This window comes from Gavia stellata, chromosome 4 (assembly GCF_030936135.1).
Source record: "Gavia stellata isolate bGavSte3 chromosome 4, bGavSte3.hap2, whole genome shotgun sequence".
NCBI lineage: Eukaryota > Metazoa > Chordata > Aves > Gaviiformes > Gaviidae > Gavia > Gavia stellata.
The window spans coordinates 6,676,659-6,697,330 of NC_082597.1; the positions used below are offsets into that span (position 1 = coordinate 6,676,659).

Sequence of the window (20,672 nt, forward strand, 5' to 3'; positions counted from 1 at the left end):
CCTCCATTTCACTGAAGAAGCAAGGATTATATAGTTGAATTGTCTGTCAGCCCCTATTTTTCCTCCTCTTGTCTCTGTGGCTTTTTACACCAGTGAATACATTTTAACCAAATTTGACAGCCGCAGAGGTCTCAGATATATTTAATTTCTGCCAGTTTCATGAAAATAGCAGGCATTACAGAGGAGAGAAAGTAGTCTCTACAAGGGAAAGTCAGGAGATCAACCTTTATTAGGTATTCAAAAATTCGCGTGGGAGGGCAACTTTGAGACATAAATCAATAGGCAACGAGGCCCCTTTGGTTCTGCTGCTCACCAAACCCCTCGTCTTTCTCCCACTTCTGCGTTTAGCTGAATCATTAGGAGCAGATATGGCATAATTCTCTCTCTGAGCACACTGTGGGGTGACATAAGATGAATGTGAGCTGTACTAGCATTACGTTGAACACAAAAGGCAGCTGGGGAAACTAAATTCAGATTCACTTATTATTTCTGGATGGACTTCGGAGCTGGGGAGGGTAAGGAAATGGCCCTGCTTAAATGGTCTGTGCACTTAAAGTGGTTGAGCACGGGAGTGGGTCAGGCAGGCTGGTGCTGCCTATGTGTGTATGTGCGTGTTTGCAGTGCCAATTAATTACATTTCTTTGTAGCTCGGTAGCAATTTCATCCAGGGGAAATGAAAGGTCGTGCAGTTAAATAATGCTCTGTGTGTATATGTAATTTCTGGAGCTGCCTGTGAATGTTAATATTGCTATTCGATAAGTTATTTCTCAGCTCTTGCAGCCACCCAGCAAAGAGCAAGTGGAAGTTTTGTGAACTTCGAGGTGATTTGCCCAGTGAAAACATGGCAGGTTGGTGAAGGCATGATCATCTGCTTTTGTGTGTCTCTTCAGTTCCTAATCACTGGGTAAAAATCTCCATTTATTTTCCGGGAAATAATAGGGAGGAGAATGATCTACAGCTTATTTAAAAAAAAAAAAGTCTAAAGGTATAAATTCTTCATGTATCTGAATTCAACTCTAAAAATGCATCTAAGCTAAGGAAGTTTTTCAGTCTGAAATCTGAGGATTTGCTTTTTTTTTTGCTCTCTACTTCTGGCTGCTGTTCTGCGAGATGGCGCCTGTTTGGAGGTGTTAATCTATACATAATGAAATTTCAGAGAACGCACGTCCTGTATCTGTAGTCCTCCAACTGTTCTTTGAGATCCCTGCAAATGCATCTCACATAATAACCAAAGAAAATAGTGGAAAGCCTGCGATTAGAAACCTAACAAATAGAGCTTATATGGCAATAGCTAAAAAAGCTACCGTTCACATGAGCTGGTTTTCTTTATACAGCTCAACAAGACAGATCCATGCCTTTGCTGGGGTCGAAAGCACTTTAAAACAGAGTACAGGAATTTATAATTTCTGTGTCTCACTTTGAAAATCGACCTTTTTCCAATGTTTTTTCTTTTTTTCTAACGAAAGCTCTTTTTGAAGGTGCAAGACCTGTTACACTAGCCAGCTTGATCTTTTTTCCCCACCTGTGTAAGTCAGTAAAGTGAGAACCTTTCGGGTAAACAGCACTGAAAGACTAGCACCATTAAAAGCATAGCTAATACCTGTGTTGAGTGAATAACAAAGTGTCTTACATAAAATTACTGACCATTCCTTATGTACCAGCTTCATGCTTAGTCTTATTTTCTGGGACATTGTGTGTTTGTCACTTGCTAAATAGCAGGGGAGGTGCGGTTTAGGTCAAAGTAACTTGTATCTAAGCATTCTGTGGCACATAGGCATTAATACGAGCATAGTAACTGAAGTGGCAATTGGCTGAACATTGCAATATATCGGTAACTTGTGCACTGGGTTCTTATGTATATTCCACGTTCACTATTCTGCATGGTTTGGGGGAAAATTTGGCTTTCTGAAACAGGTCGGATGTACTAAAAAAGTTTTGTGTAATAGATAAAATACTTGTGTTTGAATTTTATTGATTGATGGTAGAGGAGGTGAAATAGGAGACTGTATTTCTGGAGGCAAGGATATACAGACAGATCAGAATTGCCAGAATAAAGCAAGCTAGGGCAGAGGAAGATGATGTAGAAAGGGAGTGAAAAGCAAGAGGAGGTGACTGTGAACGGAATACTGGGAATAAACCAGACTAGAAGAGATTTAAAAATAGAAGAAGTTAAAAAGACACGTTACTGGCAGTGAAATAAGGAAGGGCCACTGAGACTTCTGTCAGGAAAAGATGTGGAAGTATGGAGATAAACCTCAGCAGTGGAAGGGAAAAAGCAAGAACATCAGTCAGCTTGCTGAGTTTTCTCTTTTTTTTTTTTTTATTAAGATGAGTAAAATCTCATGCATGTTGATAGCATTGCAGTATGAGGGGTGAACTTCAATAGCAGACGATAATGTAACTGTCCCTGTTGTGCATGTGGGGAAATGTCCCTGGAGTTTTTAAAAGTGTTTCTAATTTCTAGTCCCTCCCATTTAAAATACAAAGCTTTTAGGAGCCTAATACCCTTAGTGTCCCTGTGGGGTGTGGATTCAGTATTAACTCAAGGAGCGTTACTTGTGGGAGTCACCACCACCAACTTCCTGAAGCATCTGAGGTTCCCTCGGAGGTGTTTCCCACAGTCCCAGCCAGACCTGGCCCTGCTTCACTTACGAGATCTGACGAGATCGTAGCCCGGGGTGGGAATGGCTTCTGCAAAGAGCTCCATAGATTCAGGGAATAGGACAGATTGGGGTCAGGCTGACAAGGTTTAAGTTGACACACGTTTCATGAAATGAAAAGGTCATGTTTCAATGAAAAAGAAGTGGGTTTTTTGTTTGTGGGATTTGTCTTTTGGCTTGAATTTCACGGATGGCAATCTGGTCCACAAACGTAAGTGAACGTGGCCAACCCTTGAATATCGGGGCTTTTGTAAGGATTTCAGGTGGTTACAACTCATTCATCTGATATGTCCCAGTTGTACAGATATGCCAGTTCACTCTACACCTCCCACACCCTCTGTATATCAAGAGCCTTGCCCATGGCTTCATAATCTAGTAATATCCAAGAAGGCTTTGCACCTCTCAGTGGAATGGCAGAGCTGCTCCGATACCCCTCCTTCTCAAGGGATTCAGCTGGTGGAAAATGTTGAGATCTCTGCCTGGCTGAGAAAACTCTCCTTTTGTCCCTGCTATAAAGTTTTAAACCTAAACAAGCAAGGATTTTAAATGGGGTAAAACTTCAGTAAGGAAATTTTTTCTTGTATTGAAATATTCCTGGTTTTTTCTATTGAAACACTTAGGGCATCACCTCAAAGACCTAGCTGTGCTCTGTGCTGTCTATAAATGCAACAAAAAAGTTGCTTCTGGCTCAAAGAGAATATAATATATATATAATATAATGCAACTAGAGGGTGTTCTCACTAATACAGGCTCCCCAGCTGGAAATAAACTGTTGTAGATATCTCTACTGTGGGCAGGTGGGTTGGAGGTTTCTGTTTTCTGCATTTGAGACTGCTTTTAAAGGACTTCTGCTGATAGCTATTTTTATTCTTCTTAGTATTTTTCTCTTTGCCATTGATTTGTTTACAGGTCTTGTAGTTGCACCCGATTTCCACCTGTCACAGAGGTGCGATGACTTCAGTTGGATCTCATACATAAGGAGTCCCTAATACCAGTTTGAAATACAGTACCCCCTAAGGTGTATGTATTAAGACCCCTAACACTTTCATTCACTGGTCCTACTTTTTCCCTTGTACAGTTAGTGTGGTTGCTCCGAGCAGTTGGTACCAGAAAGATAAATCTCCAGTTTTCCTAAACATACCTGCGTGACGATGCTTTTGCAAGCCGTTTGCCCAAATGGCATTATAACGTGACAGTATGTTCTCCCACCAGTACTCCTTCCCAGAGGGGCAAACAGACGCCTCCGTTTTTGCCTTCTTTGATCAGAGCAATCAGCACGCCCATAGCATCTAAAGATGAGTATTTCCCTACTCAAGTGAATGTGATAGCAGCAAATCTCCACTCCATGGGCAAATGAGTTGTGCCAGGCATTTTAATGACGAGGTAGGTTAGCCAGGTTATAATTGTCTTTAATTTGCACTTGCAGAGCTGTAACATTTACCTGAACATGATTGGCACTGGGAGAAGTGGAAAATTCTGTCGCACTTTTGAAAAAAATCAAAGAAACAACTTCAGATCTCGTATTTGAAACAGAATATCCTGCTGATTGACCATGCACGTTGGTATCAGTAGAATTTTTTGATCCGTAGAGCTGAATGATCACTGCAAGTAGTGAATACAAAAAATCAGTTCCATGGTGGAAGGCATGTAGTTTTGCTTTTATCTTTTTTTTTTTTTTTCCTTTTCCAAGAATGTTTCAGAACACTCAGCCCTTTTCCCTGCTGAATGGCACGTTGAATTCTTGCTCTTCTCTCTGCTGTCCTCGGAGACTTGGAAAATTTTTTAACTGAGGTTATCTGGGGTTTTGTTGAGTTTAGTTATTTTTAAGAACGGAAAGAAGAGGCTGTCCTTCCCATCCCACCCACTATGGCACCTTTTTGCTGTAAAATATAATTTCCTTCATGAGTGAGAAATGAGTGATGAACATAATAACTAGTGCAGGCCTGTGCACCAGTCCTGGCACTTCTCATGAACTTGTAAACCAAGGTTGCGTTTTCTTATTGTGTTGTGTCCTGCAAACTTCCCTTCTTTCTCTGTAGAAGTTCTTGCAGGAAATACCCATAGGCTTTAATTTCATACTTACTGCTTTATTTTTTGTTATTTTTCAACTTCTGCAGTGAATGGTTTTTGCTTTCAGTGTTTCTGCTCTGTAGGAGGGAACTGTGGGTGGTTACAGCTGTAACGTGTGCTCCATAATCTCAAAGCATTTGTTCAAAAATTTCCCGTTTGCTCTGTTTCAATTTTTAACCAGTTGAGTGGCGTATGCCGGTGCCCTGGGGCAGCCTTGCTGCTCCAGTATTGCAAGCTGAATTGCATCCCACCAACACTTGGAGAACTTGGCAATTGCGACAGGACCCTACGGGATCCAGAGCCTCTAAAGGGAGGATAAGATGAGGGATGAAGGTTGTATTGTAAGCCTAGCAATCGCTGCGGGTGGGAATTGAGGGGAGAGGATTCTGAAGATTTTTGTTTGTGTTTGGCTTAATTTTTCCCATGAGCTTCTGGCCAGCCGGTCCACAACTTACATTTCTGCTGAAGGCCCTGGGGGAAGGCATGAGGGCATATTAGGGAACCGTGGGAGTTGTCTTGTTGGTAGCCAACAGCAGAAGAGTCAAAGTATTGACTGGAAAATGGATGAGAAAAGGATACTGCTTCCTAAGAGGAAGCAGAAGGCACGAACAGCAGGCGGTTTGAATGGGAAGAGGGATTTTGGATCAGGGGCAAGGAGGGAAGAGACCACGGCTTGCCTTGGTTTTCATCCATCCTGACTATTTGGGAGCGTGTGGATGTTATGTCCACGTGTTAACACTCTCCGCAAATCTTTTTTTTCCCCTCCTTGTTGTGGTGATGTGATATTTGCAATGCAAGTTTCCTTGATACCGTTGTTATAGAGACATTTCTCCTCTCCTTGTGCCAACTATTAAGAGCCATCATGTGCAATAGCATTTGAGCTTATTCTTCTCCTGGCATTAGCAGAGAGATTTCTTCTCTTTGTAAATGTTGAAATGTTTTGCAGCTTAGTTATAAATATAGCAAAATCATGTCACTTTAGTTCCAGCATCTGGTAGGATCACTTTAAAGTATAATTGAGTAAAAATTAGGATTTAAACAGCAATTTTGTCCCTATTTTGCTACTTTAAAACCAAAAAATCCCACTTTTTTGTCATGATATGTATAAACAAATCTCTTCTTTCTTTCATGAAACTAAAAATAACTACAAATGCAGTCTCTTTCCCAAATTGCTTGCAATTTATATTAGGAGTGGCTTCAAGATTCGAAGTGTGGATCTGCCTATTGAACAGTCCCTGAACTGAGGGGTATAAGATTGTGGGCTTTGTCAGGGAGACAGCCAGACATGAAATGCTGGTTGCCTCTTGTTTACTATTACGAATGTTCATGTTTGATAATTTTGCAAAGAGATGAAAGCCAGGTGAAATGTGTGTGAATCTCGTTGCTGTACATACCGGTTCCTGCAACGTAGAGTGTACACCAGGGATGCAGGTATCTGTTCTCTATGCTGCTAAAATGGGGTATTCAACCCCTCTCATGGGGAAGTACATGGCAGATTTGTGGTGGGGTCTAAAATTGAAATAAGGGATCTACTTATTCTCTTCCTACTTTTTTTTCTTTTTTTTTCTATTTTTTTTCTTTCTCCTTTTTTCACTGTCTTGTTTTTTTTGGGTAGCCTTTGGACCAAAGGCCTTTGAAATTCTGTCCCAGGTTTTGCCTTTTCAAGTCTGGTCTTGGTTTTAGCGCAGAAGTTTTGCTCAGCCCTAATGGTAGGTACAAACCTCTGTTCAGGAGAGGAGGCTGCTTGGAAGTAGGTTATGAGCCTCACGTTTTTCAGAGCGCTTCTGTGAACCAATCGTGAGTTTAGTATCTCGGTCTAACCTTCTGAACAAACAGTGGCAGTCATCTTCCTTTTTACAAGTTAATTCAAGCCTCTAAATTCCTCATTTATTTTAAATCACTTGATGAAACTTCTGTGATTCTCTGCAAGGCAGAGTTTATTTATACATACAGAGAGATCCCACTGCTTCTCTACAGAGCTGGAAAAGGGAAATGCCTCTCTTTCTGTCTCAGTTCTGTTCTCCTCAGTCATTATGTTCATCTTTGCAAGAGTGAAATATCTTCATTAGCCCTGGTTTGCAATTTCTATTCCTGTGTAAAAGTAGTAAGCCTGTTGCTTGGCAAAATAGCTGAGCCTTGGGTAGTTTTACTGTTTTTTCTTCTGATGACTTCAAGAAGACTGAAGACATAGTTGGGAGATTTGTGAATGTGTCTCGAAATGTGTTTCTTTAGTCCCTGTTGCTAGTTCAGCTACTTCGGGGGAGGCTCTTGGCAAACAATGTCTGTGCTACAGAGATTTGTAGCTGTAGTCAGAAACCTGTTGCATTTGTTAAAAACTTGTAAAAGATGGACCCTGCCACAAAAGCTCTTTCTAAACTTAATCAAAGCGGATAACGTGCGCAAAGGATGGATCAGGAAACAGTTCAGCTGTGATCTTACTCCAAGCTTCCCAATTCCTATGATTTAGATTATGCTGTTCTTAATCTCCCCAAAGGCCTCAGCCCTTGGAAGACATGGCCAGTAGAAAAAGAAAACTTAACATGACTTGGTGGTTGTAGTTCGCTATCTTTTTGCATCACAACACTTATTTTGCAGTGATCGGAAAAGATGCATTACGGAGCGAGAGAATTTTACATGCCATATCTTCATTTAAAAGCTGTGGCACGCATTAAATTTAATTACTCTCCTTCTATGGCTTAAATTGAGGGCAGCTTCAAAAATGAGGGTGGCTTCTATTAAACTTAATTACTTTTCCCTGCAGTCTGCATGGTTAGTAATTGCGGGTAGATTCTAAACAAAGATACAGTAGAGAGATTCTTTTATGAGAATAGGGCTGGAAAGTAGCCTATAAAATATAGAGAGATGCCAAATACCTTTTATGCCCAGCTTTAATTTATTATTGTTATAGTTAGCTAGTATAATAATAATAATAGTAATGTTTCGGTGTGATTAAGAAGGTATTGCTGGGGAAGGGGTGTTAGTTGAATTTGGCCTTTAAATGTTTAAGCAATGAATTCTTCAATTTCTTCAAGTTCTTTTGCAGATTTATGGGGTGAAAAAAGGTTAATGACAGAATTTTTTTACAATGTGTTCTATTGACTATAGATGGCAGATCTGACAGTTAAAATGAAAATTGTTCCTGAAGAAACTTGAGTCAAACTAATTATTGGAGATGTTATAGGGATGTATAATTATATTCACCTTTAAAAAAAAAAAAAGAGAGGGGGAAAAAGTTTTATTACAACTGTGCTTTTTAAAGAACAAGTGGAGAAATAAAAGCTGTAATTGTTCTTAATTATAGCTAACTGTAATTGCACACGACCGCAATATGCAGCACATCAGCAGCAGATTAAGAGATCCTGGCATATGTGTAGTGTACAGAGCAACTTTGAGCAGAGGTGTAGTTTTATGAATATAGTTATGTGTAATGTAGGTCTCCTACTTTGGATTCCATCCGTGTTGATTTTATTTTATTTTTATGGCTATTGTGGCAAGATAATTGTCACTTGGAAAGTGCTGCTGCAGTGATTTATCTGTTCCAAACAGTCAAAAACCTTCAAAAGGAAAACTTGTTTTCTTTTACACCAATGATGTGATGTGACCAGGAGAGATTTTCTCAAATGCCCTTGTGTATCTACTGATGCAGATAGATGGCTAGCAGGATTTTTTTCTTGAGCATCTCAATATAATCAGCACTGAGCTCACAAGGATTTTGCAGCGTGGCTGAAAATCTTTGTTAGCAATCTATCCATAAGTGTTTTAGATTCAAACCCCTCAAAAATGTAACCCATGAGTCTTTAGCCCATGTGAAAATGCTGCTTTGAACAAAATCTAGGGATGTGAATGCCTAAAGGTAGAGTCTGATTTCTTCTCTTTGCACCGGATTTACAGTCTAACTTTTTTTTCAGCTGCGTGCACGCAGCTCCTGGTTGTGAGTGCAATTTTGCCTGTAAAGCATTAAGCTGTTGTTACATAGTGAACTAAAGAGGGAATGCAGATGCTTAAAGGAGGCTGTTGAGCTTCAAAACTACTGGTTATATTTCCTACTGCAAAACAGATCATTGCTGAAAGAGTGAGGGTCAGTCACACTGTATTATTGATGAATGTGTGCGTGTTCTTGTGATGGTAATTTCTGCATCTCTTGAGTACTTTAGGTACCTTCAGTCTTTGTCTTGATGTGCCAGGATCCATTCCGATGTTCCCAACCTGTTTTAAGCAGTTCCTTTTACCCAAAAATAAATAAAATCTGTCTGTCACTGAATGCCTTCCTTCCAAAACACAGTTTTGCAAACTGTTTCAGTCTCAGACCAGCAGCAGAGTTGAGTCAGCCTAAGCTTTGTGGACCAGAAAGGATCTTTTAGACTGCTGGGACAGGGTTGCATTTTTGCCCAGCTTGCTGGCACAAACCATAGCCCCAGTTGTAAGGAGCTGTACTTCTAAGTTTGTTGGGCTTTGTAGTTTGGGAAAAGTGTGTATGCCTACCCCAAAGCAGTAGAGAAGGCTTTATGAAAGAACCGTGTGTTTTTAAAAGAGGGGTTTCACCAAGGACAGTGATGCACAAGAAGCGAGAGGCAGATTTCTGAGGGTAAGAACCAGCATCAAGAAATTGGGAGAAATCACTCACAGCAAAAAGAAGAGGTAAAATGGATGGCTAGTTACACAAGCAAGCATGCAAAGATGTAGGTATAATAGAAGTTAAAACTCATTCTTGCAGGTAGCAAAGAGAAATCAAAACTTGTTGTTGAAAAAGGTTTACTGCATGGAGAATCTCCCTAAAAACCGGCATGTTCTTAATAAAGCGTTTGCTTTAAGTGGCAGCACCGTGGCAAGAACGTGTCTATTACAGGGCTCCTAATAAGCAAATGTGAGCAATATTTCTTGACAGGAGGCTGTGGGTGTTTTTTAATAAATCTCTCTTAAGTAGAAAGGGAATAAAAGCTGAAACCCAAATAGCAATCCACATTGGCTACTGTTTTCTCACTCCAAGTATAGATGGATGCATTGACTCCAATCAGAAATTCCTGAAGGATAATTCTGCTTAGTGGAAGCTAATGTAGAATTAAATGTGTATACATTTGTGTATGCGTTCCCAGAAAAGCTAATAATACGATTCCAGATGCTGAACATGATCCCCACTCCTCTTTGTTAATACAGTGTTGCTTATGCTTAGCAATAAACTATTATTTCTGTGCTACTTCTGTAATTACATTTAATAATCAGCTCTCACAGTCCAATAGTATTAAACGTAGGAGTCTTTTCAACAAACTATGATAAATAGCTCCTTGCAGAACTGTTGTACTTGAGGAAGCTTTATGGCTCTCTTTGTAAGATTTGTCATTTTCTTAATGCAGCTTCAAAAACCTTCTGAGCTCCGTTATGGACCGTCACTCTATTTTTCCCTTCCCCCCCTGCCTATGAGTGTAGCTGGGTAAATGAAGCTTAATGTGCCATTTCCAAGCACTGTGACACTCCTCCAGGGCTGGTTACATTTACCATTGCTAAAGTCTAAATAAGTGAGTTTTAATGAGCAGGAATGCTTGCTAATAGCTGATTCAGGTACTTAGTAGTCCATGTTATTTAACTGTGGTAGAATTACAGAACATAAATGGTCTGATGATTAATAAATGTACCTGCTATATATTGCAGCCTAATAGTTCTTGCTGTTAAAGAACTATCTCAACATCTTCTGGTTTGGATGTGGTTGGGAAGAAAAGGACTCGCTTGTAGATTTATACCACTGGTAACTTACACCGTAAAACACCTTATATCATAATTTCACACCACCATCAATATATTGTTCAGTAACATTAATGAACTTGTTAGAGAATGGTGGGACTTGTGTACTTCAGCTTCCTGAGGTGGCCAGCTCAGCAGATTTAGTCTCTCTGCTTAGGGCTGTCAAAAATAAGTTCAACCCATCCTTTTAAGGTAAGAAATAAGACAGTGGATTAGATCTTTATCTCCTTTCTTCTCTTGTCCTGTTAATTTTGGGCAGCAGTAGAGGGACCGGTAACAACAGAGCTTGACCATAGTTTTTTTAAACACTTCTGATTTGTGGACGGGCAGGTGGCAAGAGGAAGGAAAAAAGGGCAAAAAATAACAGATGAACAATAAATGAACAAGAATGAAGAAATAATAGCATCCAGCATCTGTTGCGGTTTGTGCTGAGATACTCCAGTAGATACTGCAGTATTTATAGAAATAGTATAAGGACTGTTTTGAACTGCAGCTAATGGGACACAGACTGCTGCCTGGCAGCCTTCTTCACAGAGTCCTTTCTGCGTTTTTCCTATTCCATCCCAGGTTTCAACCTGGCATCATTGTTTTTTGGATCAGAAGGAGGACATGTCAGGACAGAATGGAGCTAAGCAGTGACTTTATCCTTGATGAACCAGTAGAGGGAAAGACAGTAACTGTTTCAGCAGGTGGATTAAAAGACAGTGTAGGCAGATGTCTGAGGGAGATGTTGGCAACACCGGTGTTCCAGGTAGAGATGAGCTGTTTTCAGTAGTTCCTGTATCCATCCAATGAAACCTCTGATACAGAAAAGCAGGCTTTTCCAATCGTACCCATCGAATGCTTTCTCAGAGCTGGGTTAAGGTAGCTGCAGCATTTATCGAAGCTGGTTTCCATTTCCACAGCTGGGAGTATAGACAGAGGAGTTTGGATCTGCCTGTGGTACAGCCCGTGGCCATGCCCAGCATCCCTCCTACTGCATGACACGTCAGCAAGAGCTGACCTTGTGAGATTTCTGGTATTTGCTGCCTTCTGAGTGGAAAAATACAGTGAGAGTTCACTGCTCTCAAAACTGGAAGTAGGAAGACCCCAAAGCCTGGAAATCTGTGGGGTTTTCAGGTGGGTTTGTCATTTTGTTTTTTTTTTTCCCTGGTCACTGCCAATGCAGTTCCTGTAGAAATCAAGTTGTTTGCATACTGAATTGAGCAAGCACAGCCATCCCCTTCCTAACTACTGTTAGTTCTTCTGAGGTGCCTATATTTTAGCATCTCACTTTGTTTGAGAAGTCCCTCACCTTCACAAAACTTCAGAGATTCCCAAACGCATGTCCCTGCCAGGTCTGCATTGGGTAAGAAAATGAGTAAGTATTTGAATACATAATAGCTGAAGTATCCAAGTTGTTCTGACTCAGTAAAGTATTTTGAGACCAGGATGAAATGCCATTTCCAAGCTTGGCATTTCTTGGTGGAGAATCGAGAGTTACTTCTCTGAAATAAGTCTAAATAAAGCTTCCAAATTTTTTGAGTGGCTTCAAGTCTGTGTATATTAGTGAAAACAACCAACACCAGGGAATACCAAAGTTTTGAGCTGTTAGCATGTGAAATTGGAGGTGGGGGGAAGAGTGAGGTGTGGGCATTCAATGACAAACAGTTGTTCAGGTGGCTTTTTCTTTTTGGCATTCATCACCAAAGACATCAACATTTGATCCAACCAACAGCTGCTGCAACATAAAAGACGCTTGTGTAAATGGTATGTATAACTGCTCCCCGCACCCTACACAAATACGACAAAGTCTTAAATATCAGAAGATACTTACTGCAGCCCTGTACAACATCCTTGAAACTAAGGAAAGAATCTAGGCCATCACCGTCTATAGTACTTGAATAATTCCTGTGTCTTTCTTCATGTATCTTATGCATCCTAGTGATTATATGACTTCTTGGGGCTGTTTAGCCTACAGAAGAGAAGGCTCTGGGGAGACTTTATAGCAGCCTTCCAGTACTTAAAGGGGGTCTACAGGAAAGATGGGGAGGGACTCTTTATCAGGGCGTGTAGCGATAGGACGAGTGGTAATGATTTTAAACTGAAAGAGGGTAGATTTAGATCAGATATTAAGAAGAAATTCTTTATTGTGAGGGTGGTGAGGCACTGGAACAGGTTGCCCAGAGAAGTTGTGGATGCCCCAACCCTGGAAGTGTTCAAGGCCAGGTTGGATGGGGCTTTGAGCAACCTGGTCTCGTGGAAGATGTCCCTGCCCATGGCAGGGGAGTTGGAACTAGATGACCTTTAAGGTCCTGTTCAACCCAAACAGTTCTATGATTCTTCTGTAGAATTAACACATGGCCCAGAGTTCTCCTTCAGTTCTATATTTGTACGACTGAGTTTGACCTCAAACTACTGCTGAGACTTCAGGCGTGATTCCCCTCCTCTCCTTTGTGCAGTGCAGAAGAGATGGTGGTAAAGTATAACACTGCAACCAATGGAAATGGTAGCATGAGCTGCAGGTCGGTCAAATACCACGTGCGCAAAACTTTCTACCCAGGGAGGTTACAGTAAGTTTAATGAACATATGGGGAGGAACGTCTGCTCTGTTTTGGATGATCTTTCTTCTCATTTTGGAGAGAGACAGGGGGTATTTTCCTCCCACTGAGCTCATACAGTTCCCTGAGGCAGGAGCCTGTGCATCACTTCTTTCTCTCCCTGTACTAACAGGGTGAGGATGTAGGAGTTGCTACTGTGGTGGATTCTCCTACAAGTTCTTCCTGCTGCTTGCTGTGCCCCAGAGAGTCAAATTCTGCACCCATGGTGCTTCCTTCCTTCATTTCTGAGTCGTTAACTTTCAAAATTCAGCACTTCCCTGAGAAAACACATGGCAACAGCAGCCCCTGTGCTGCAACAGCCGTATCTGCACATCCACGATGGCAGGGTCTGACCTTGGAGCAAAGCACTTAAGTGGGATCTTTCTTCATTTCTTCTCTATGCCCTGGCATTCCTCCCTGATGACCCTGGCTAAACTGCATCCTATCCACACCCCTGTTACCAATCTATAAAATGGACACACTGCTGTGTTTCTTCCACCTATTCATTTTTATCTTGCTCTTCAATACCAGAGCAGAAGATACAAGAGAGAGGAGCTTTCATCTGATGTCCTTGGCGGGTACTTAGAAAAGAGGCCAAGATCTTAACTGTGATTTGTAGGTAAATTGCAAGGAGGGAGGATTTGGCCTAAATTATGCTTTAACTTGTAAGTTATAATATTACTGTCTTCAAAGATGTTGAGGGGGTGTAAAACAAAACTTAAATTTTTATGAAATATATAAAATAGTCACAATGAAGTGGGCTTGTTTTATTTGGGGTATTATTTGTATATTGGATGTACACTGGACTTACCCTGTTTTGGTGGCAGGTGCTTATCACTGAATACACAGAGATTTCTTTCCTCCTTACCTAAGGAGGAATGAAGAATTCGGAAGTAGCAAATTTAGAATAGTGAAAAATGCAGCTTTTAAAAATAATCATGGGAGAAAACAAGAAGCATGTTTGCTCATGTCCTTTATCTCAGTCAGCTAATCTTGCAGAATGTCAGCTTGTATAGAAATAGATTTTTACATATGAACTTGTTACATCACTTCCTAAAAAAAGAATATTTAGCTTGTACTTAAATAGCACATTCAGAGACTGTTTATGCAGTATTTCTGCTGCAAATTTATGATCCTTGTTAGGTAGCTACGCTCTGTGTGAAGTTTTAAAACTGCAATGTATTTATTTGCTGCTTACTGTGTGAAAGATAAAATACTTACAAAAGAATCAGTATGAAATCTTGATTTCTTTTTTTTTCGTACCTTAATTTTTTAAAAGATGAAATTATTTTCTATCATTTTGATCTTTACTGGTGATAGGGCACAGTTCTAAAAAAAATACATGCTAAAAGTATGTGATATAGAGAAAACAAAACCTTCTGTGGAATCCATCAAGTTAGTCATAGGACAACTGAATTCAAAATTTAAACCCCATATTTTATCCAAATGAAGCTTGTTTATTTTGCTGCACTCGAGCAAAGCTGAGACACTATCTAGTTTAAGACTGCTGAAATATCTTGTGTCTCACAATGGTATTTCAATACACACTATTAATTCTTCCACGTCAACTCGGACATAGTCCCCCCATGTGATTTTAGGAAGAGCAGAGACAACAATGTGTCTTTGTGGGTGCCATTTTTCAGCTGAAATGTGAAATCAATGTACTGACCATCTGGGGTCATTAAAAATCCCATGGCACTTTTCTGCAAGAGTAGAGGCATTGACTCCCAAGTCTTGGTGAAATTCCAACTAAGTAATGATATTCCTCCTGACACAACCTTCCTTTTAAAGCTAATTTAATGTTCCTCTTCAGCTGTTCTCCCCTGCTTTAAGTGAAAAAGCCTTCATTTCCCTTGGTAAACTTCTCTTTAGTTCTGCTTTATCCTGACAATTAGTAGTCGTCTTTTCTCTTGCCACATCACTGATGCATGTCTATGCAGTAGCAGTGAGTGTGTGTGCAAGCACGGACTCCTACAATTTAAAAAGCTGTTTATTGGTGGTCTGTTTAAAAGCCATTGAAATTAATGGCATGTATACCTTTGAGTTGGTGGTCACAGGAGCCATCAACGCTGTAGGTGAGAGGTGTTGCTCAACAGTATGTTTTGGAACACTCTCTACCGTGATTTTCTTGTGTTGCTGAGTGTCGTGTAGAGAGCTGGTGGTACGGTGTCTGCTCCCTGTCTGCCTGTAGGCAGAGCCAGGAAAGAGCGGTCGAAAGCATCGGGTGCGTTGTTTGTTTTGGCAAGCCGGATTTGCCCGTGGGACAAAACAAAGAACAACTTCACGGTTATGCAATATTTGGAAACATCTCAAGGCAGAACTTCCTAGTTATCAATATCACTGCAGTTTGTTACACACACCTTATCAGCACGCTTGGCATACCCAGTTATGCCCAGTGTGGATATTCCTGGAAAAATACATAACCTCTCAAGTGATCCTCTCAGATACCTCATTTCTCTTCAACTTTTATTTATTCCTGTTCCCTTCTGGTATGATTAATGCTTGTGCCAGCTGTAGGACTCTGTTTAGTAAAGGGTTGAAAGTTTCACCCAAACCAGAAATATTAGCGTAACCTTTGGGGGTTTTTTGTGCTTCACAGAAAATGAGCATAAGTGATAGAACTAATTGCTGCAATATGTCCCAGGGAATCAAATGGGTTATCGTTTCTTGTCCTGGAGAAGACAGGACCTTCTAACCCTCCTGGTTGAAACAACGACTGCTGGCTCTGATGCCAACAACCATGACCTCAGGCTTTGGACACTTCTCTTCACAAGTTGGAAGACTTCCATATTCTGCATCTTGGGAGTTTTCTGCTTGAATTTGTGCTGCTTTCTTAATAGCACACCATACAGATCCCTTCTTCAGCTTTGCCCTTATCCTTATGTCCTTATCCTCATGTGCCTCATGTGCCGTAGGCGGGCTTTATCCTCTCCCCAAAGTGTGAGATGGGAAAAGGAAGAATGGTGACATGATTCCAGGAATGTGTTGCTGCCTTTCTTTTTGCATCTTCCCCAGCAGCCCAACAGATTGCTTAGCTTGAATCCATATGCTTTCCTTTTCACAACAAAAATTGTTCTCGATGGAGACCCAAGGCTTTCCAAATCACTAAGGGTCATGATTCTGCAGAAGAAAAAATGGTTTCTAAGCATAGTCTCGTCTCGTTTGCTTTGAACTCAGTACTTGCTAAGTTTCCTGGCACATATCTAGCAGAATACACACAAGATTACCTCAGTTGCCCTTTAAACCCCTGCCCTGTCTCTTGTGCCTCAGTTTACATCTCTGCAGAAGCACAGTGTGGAGTATTAAATGGGACAAAAATGTTGCACAGTTAAACCTCAGAGCTGTGTTGTGCCAAACCCTGTACGTAGGTGGGTAACAACAGCTGCCAGTCAGCCTCTGAGAGAAGAGCACCATATGATTTCTCAGTGAACAAAACATTTAATACAAACACAACACTTTCCAAATATTCTGAAGAGTTTTCCTGAACAACTTTCTTTAAACAAAACTAATAGGCAGTAAAGTCTGTTTGCTGATCTTTATGCAGATCTTCCCACTTCCACTTCACTATAAGGTTTTGACTAAAATATTTATACTTTTCTGCTTTGGTACACATCCTACTCCAATCCTACGGGAAGGATTTCTCAGGCTGTAGAGAGAAATGACAAGATGTGTGTGTGGTGCTTGGTTCGCCCACACTGGCTTTCTGGGTTTTGAGAATAGCTATGTAGTCCTCTGTGGTGGGTGCAGAGCCTCTTCAGTAGGTCAAAGCTTCTCACAGGTCCAGTGAACAATTTGTAAACCTGCGATTTGATTTTTTGGAAGACCACATGTGATGCGGTAACATTTTGGATTGCAGACCTCCCACCCAGCACCCTCCTGGCTTCAACAGCACCTTCATCTTCCATATGTACGGACCACGCTGCCCCAGATCCATCCTGTGCAGCTGAATACAAAATGCTAGGAAATTGTAAATTACCTTCCTGGAAATACTGCGACCGCGTTTTGTAATGTCACCTTCCACTTAACGGCTTTTCCAGGGTCTTTAGCCTTGTCCTCCTCTGTCCTTAGCATTGTTGTGCATTAGCTTATTTCATTTGCATTGGCACTGATTTCAGTGGAATTTGGGGCATCCTTGATGAAGCATTTAGGTTTCCATCCTCACTCTTTTTCAAGGTCATCCTTTCATATCATAGGCATGATGTGAAAATACGTGGTCTTATATTCATTTTCCCTTTGAGTATTATCCTTCTCTGGTTTTTATCCAAGAAAAAAAAATATATTTTTTTCTGTAGAGACAGTAAATTATGAGTTGCACTTGTTGTATATGTCATTTGGGAGTACTAGGGATCAGAAAATTGGTTGTATAAGTCTAGCTTCAGTTTCTTGAAATACTGCAGAATGAGTATCCATTATCTTTAAATAAACTTTAAGGGTTTTCTTGATGAGTAATTTGCTCCATAACATTTTCTTTTTTAAACTCCCATGAAATATATTTATAGAGCAGTGTTTCAATTCCTGATATTTATAGGACATGTACTGTGGACATTAACCATCTTCAGTAGTCCGTGTACCATTTATTTCCAGTGACATTGCAGGGATAATTGTGTTTGTTTTCTAGGAAAGTAATATTTTTAGTTTAATAATCTAAAGGGGTTTTTAATTTTTTTTTATGGCTTAAGTGTTTACTGAGTTGATGAGAAACAGTGAAATCTTTGGATAGTTGGGAAGTAATCAGAGTTCTCCTCTTTTACTTGTGAGTTTTAGTTTTATGTGAGTTTGAGCTGTATTTCAAAAATCGTTACCTTACATATTTTTGTTTAAAATAGGAATTTGATCCGACCAAATGTGAAACTGGCAACACAATTAATTACATTAAAAATGTATATGCTAAGGCCTGCAGTGTCTTTGTTTAACATTCTGATCACAGTCAGATTTTTTACCACTGTATCGACTCTTTAATAATTGTTTTCATAAGGCCAACATCTCTTGTAGAGAGGGATATTTAACAAAAATGAAAATCTTTAGAGATTTAGATGTACCAATCGCTCACTGCTCTGCTCAGAAGCTGACAGTGTGTTTCCAGTTTCACATCCTCTTTTAAACAAAGCTTCTTCTGCTTCTTGATGCTTCCTGCAATACCCACCTGCCATTTGCCTGGTTGTCTCTTTAAGCTGGATGAGCAACTGCTATTTTATAAAATGTGCTCCCATCCCCTAAAGGAATTAGGTTTGTGCTATTCTGTTAGTAGAGCGATAATAGGTAGCTAAAGACTAGGGATTCCCTTTAGAAGAAGAAACAAAGAAACGCCCAGCCAGACTTTTTAGTCCAGGTTCTTTCCCCAAAAAAGCATTTCAATGAAGGAGATGATGCCTGTGATTAGTGGTGGAAGGGAAAAATTTCCTGACTGTTGGAACCATTTAGTGATCCAGTTCTTTGACAGGTTACAGAAAATATACTAATTCTTTGAATTGTTAAGTTATGAGTAGGGCTTGGAAAATAAGATGGTATGATACCAATGTGCAGGAGTTTAATGAAAATAAAATATCTAAAATGTACAGCTAGATCAAATCACCCTGTGGAAACCAAGTCGGTATTGCTCCACTCTGATTTCATTTTCTTGTCTCTACATTCTCTTCCTCTTGCTCCTGGCTCTCACCTTTGATGTCATTTACATCATGGACTTTGTTCATTACAGGCACCTGCTAAATACGTACCTGTCTGCCTTTGCTGGGGTGGGAACCGGCTCTTCTGAGAGGGCTTAAATACCTGCTGGTCTGTTGCTGAATAGTGTGTGCAAGAAAAGGGTGTGAGCCATCTTTTTATTTTTTGCTTATTCCTCTTTGCAGCCACTGAACACGGTTCTGATCTGTGTCTTTTGAAGCAAAACACTGGGAGGTTTAAGGCAACCTTCTGTGACCGGCAAACTGCACAGCTTGAAGATAGAGACTCAATGAAAATGCAAAGCCGTGCATGTTTAGAGGGACCATTTAATCTTCTCTGACACTGTAATGGAGTCTACAATTGCCAGCGTAACCATTAAGGAAGAAGCCTGGGTGGCACTGTGGGGTGCTCAATAAAAACAAATTAATAAATAAAAAACGAAAACCCTTGTAGCTGCTTATAGTTCATATAGTGCGAAAAAGCATGGGGGATCTAGAACTAAAGAAAAGCTCTGAATTATTGTTCTTTTACTATAATAACTCTGTAGTTGCCCCGTCGAAAAAAGTGGCTTCAAAACATGATAAAGCTCTACAAGAGCCTTCAAAAATATCTTTCTTTTTTCTTTTTTTTCTTTGGGTGGCTAAAGAAATTAGGCTTCGGGGTTCAATCTGTACTTATAAGGCTTATACCCGCGCAACAAAAATGTGTAGGCTTGGTTCCATTCTTAGAGATCACTATATCCACGGTTTTGGGAATTGTTAAGGCAAGGAAGATTTTGAGACCTGTCTTTACCACAACTCCCACCCCCCCAAAAAAAAAAAAATTATATTTTTTTTCCCCGTATGTAAAAGTAGATGGAAGGATTTTCTCTTCCTCAGCTGTAAAAAGGAGAACAGAGTATTTTGTTGAGAACTGTCCCATACCACAAGTTCGAAGCTACAGAAGTGAAATTTTGCAATTTGGATCTCGGCTGAAGCAAATAGGGTATAAGCAAACCGGCTATCTTTTGTGCAGCCAACTTAAACGTAGGACAGAGATTTCATAACCGGACGAGCAAAGTGTGAAATGAGATGGACCTCTGGTCAAGTGTAGAACAAAGCCCTTTATGCCTTCTTGCTCTTTTTTTTAAGGTCTTATACATGGGAGAGAAAGGAGAAATGGAGCTATCCAGCTGTTTTCCTGATGTTTGGATTAGGTCTAAGCAAATGTGCTGGGGAGGGGAGCAAGGACATAGAGTTATGGTAGATCTGGGATGTATTTTAAGGATTGTCTATATAGGTACTGATAATGTATTTAATTGGGCTTTAATGTGACATACTGCTTACATTAGCCCACTTTCACTATGTCACACTCAGTTTCCCTCAAACAAATTGCAAACCCACAAAACAGATTCAAACAAATAAATTGGATCAAAAATCACATATTTGTAAAATAATTGTTGCCTAAAACCTAATATAAGAAAGTTTAAAATTAACATGGTATTTTTTTCAGTGCATGACATGGTTATATACCTGTCTAATGTCTTGCTTTTGCTGCAGTACTGAAAAAAGGGAACTTTTTCCACTGGAAAATTGGCCTATTGCTATGTTTTGGCTATGTAGGATCATAGAGTGCTGGCATTTGAAATAGTGATAATTTTATGCCTGAAAAATGAGTAATTGAACCATTGAGAACTTTATTCTGATGAAATCCTTAGATCACACCCCATCATCTGTTTTTCACATTCTTCTGTATAAGATCATGCAGGCGTCGCATCCGCAAATGATGCATTTGCGTATAAAGCTGTGCATGTGTGTCTGCGCTCCTAAAAAACACAAGCAGTATAAAGGTGTCTTTAAAATTTTATGGCTTCTTTAAACACAAGCTAATTTTTCCTCGCTTTGTGTCTTTCAGAGAGACTGCCACAGAGTTATCTGGAACTTTACCAAGGTAAGCAAGTTGCTCTACACTGCATCTGTGTATCAGT

General features: G+C 40.2%; 1 protein-coding gene across 1 annotated transcript in view; it reads left to right on the top strand.

Moving 5' to 3' along the window:
* CELF2 (CUGBP Elav-like family member 2) overlaps window positions 1-20,672 on the top strand; it is a 380,716-nt gene that overhangs the window by 49,174 nt on the left and 310,870 nt on the right. The window contains exon 2 of the mRNA XM_059816034.1: window positions 20,600-20,635. The gene's annotated coding sequence lies outside the window, so the exon portion shown is untranslated. The remainder of the gene's footprint in view (window positions 1-20,599; window positions 20,636-20,672) is intronic.